This window comes from Apium graveolens, chromosome 7 (assembly GCF_009905375.1).
Source record: "Apium graveolens cultivar Ventura chromosome 7, ASM990537v1, whole genome shotgun sequence".
Lineage (NCBI taxonomy): Eukaryota > Viridiplantae > Streptophyta > Magnoliopsida > Apiales > Apiaceae > Apium > Apium graveolens.
Genome location: NC_133653.1, coordinates 99963471 through 99965157, shown reverse-complemented (window position 1 = coordinate 99965157; position 1687 = coordinate 99963471). Strand labels below are relative to the sequence as shown.

The window sequence follows — 1687 nt, the reverse complement described above, 5'->3', positions numbered from 1 at the left end:
ATTGGAACCCATGATGACGATGAGTTCAATTATGGGCTAATCATTATCATGGGATTCTAGCGGATTTACTTATGGATTTCAGTAATTAATTTGTTTCAATATCTTGGTGTGTGGTGATTGATTGATATCCTAGTATTGGTTGTGCTTATTCGTCTTATGCGTAGCTAACATATAAGATATCGTATTAATCTCTATTGAAGCGACAGTGAATATAGAGGTTTAGAACTTGCCATGCTAGCATAGGTTCATGTATTTGTTATGCATGATTCGTAGGTAATTTTAACCATCTTACTTGCCCTATGTAATCACGATAGATAACTTGCGCATTAAACCGTTATGTTTTCAATTCTTATAGACATATAAGGACTAAGCATAATTTGTGTCTATTCAACTTATATCTCTTTTGTGGATGCTTGGTAGTAGGGTATTCGTACAACAAAAGTTGGCGTTTACTAGTTTCCTGTTACCTGATTAGTGTCATCACCATTACATGCTAAGGTTAAGAATAATAAGGCTATTGAATGAAGTATTTAATGAAGTTAGAATCCCATGTTTGTCATATATAGTAATTAAACCTCAGTTCTCTTAGTTAATGTTATTTAATATAATCTCTTAGTTTAATAAAAACCCAGTTTGTTATTTGTCTTAGACTTGAGCGATAACCATACATTGTTGCATAGGTTCATAAATTGAACTCAACCTAAACCAGTCTCTGTGGGAACGAATCTGATTTATATCCTAAACCACTTACGAACGCATATACTTGCGTGAATATTAGCGCGTGTTTTCCCCTTAACAAGTTTTTGGCGCCGCTGTCGGGGACTCGGTGTTAATTTTTAGTTTATGTGCTTGTCATCAGTGGTCGTTAAAGTTCACTGACTCGGATTCTTTTACTTTCACGGTTTATTTGTTTGTGTTTCAGGTACTCAGTACAATAGGAGATCCAACAGCAAGAACGGAAGCCTTGATGAATTTTTCTCAACCCAAGATCAATGACATTCAATATAGCATTGTTCGACCAGCTATCACAGCTAATACCTTTGAGATCAAGCCTGGCATAATTCAATGGGTGCAGAATTCAATCCAGTTTGGGGGTTCTCCAACTGAAGATCCCAATATGCACATTAGGGATTTCAATGAGATCTGCGACACCTTCAAGTTCAACGGTGTTTCTGAAGATGCTGTGAAGCTGAGACTGTTCCTATTCTCTCTGAGGGACAAGGCTAAGAGCTGGTTACACTCTCTACCAGCTGGTTCGATTACTACTTGGGAAGATCTTGCTAAGAAGTTTCTTACTAAATTCTTCTATATGGCGAAGACAGTTGCACTCAGGAATGCTATTACTTAATTTGCGCAGCAAACGGGAGAATCACTATGTGAAGCTTGGGAGCGCTACAAGGAGATGCTTAGGAAGTGTCCTCATCATGGAATGCCTGATTGGATGATCATCAATTGTTTTTACAATGGGTTGGGAGCGCAGTCCAGACCCATGCTCGATGCAGCATTAGGCGGAGCATTATGGGCAAAGAGCTACAAGGAAGGTTATGATCTAATTGAATTGATGGCTGCTAATGAATATCAGTATCCAACTCAGAGATGTCTACAGGGCAAGGTAGCAGGAGTTCTTGAAGTGGATACAGCTACGACTATCACTACTCAACTAAAGGTATTTTCTATGAAGATCGAT

The 1687-nt window shown here is 38.3% G+C and overlaps 1 non-coding gene across 1 annotated transcript; it reads right to left on the bottom strand.

The window, feature by feature from the left end:
• Window positions 1-1324: 1324 nt before the first annotated feature.
• LOC141676003 (small nucleolar RNA R71) lies at window positions 1325-1431 on the bottom strand. Its single transcript, XR_012556618.1, has one exon. It is a non-coding gene; the product is annotated as a small nucleolar RNA R71 (small nucleolar RNA).
• Window positions 1432-1687: the final 256 nt, after the last annotated feature.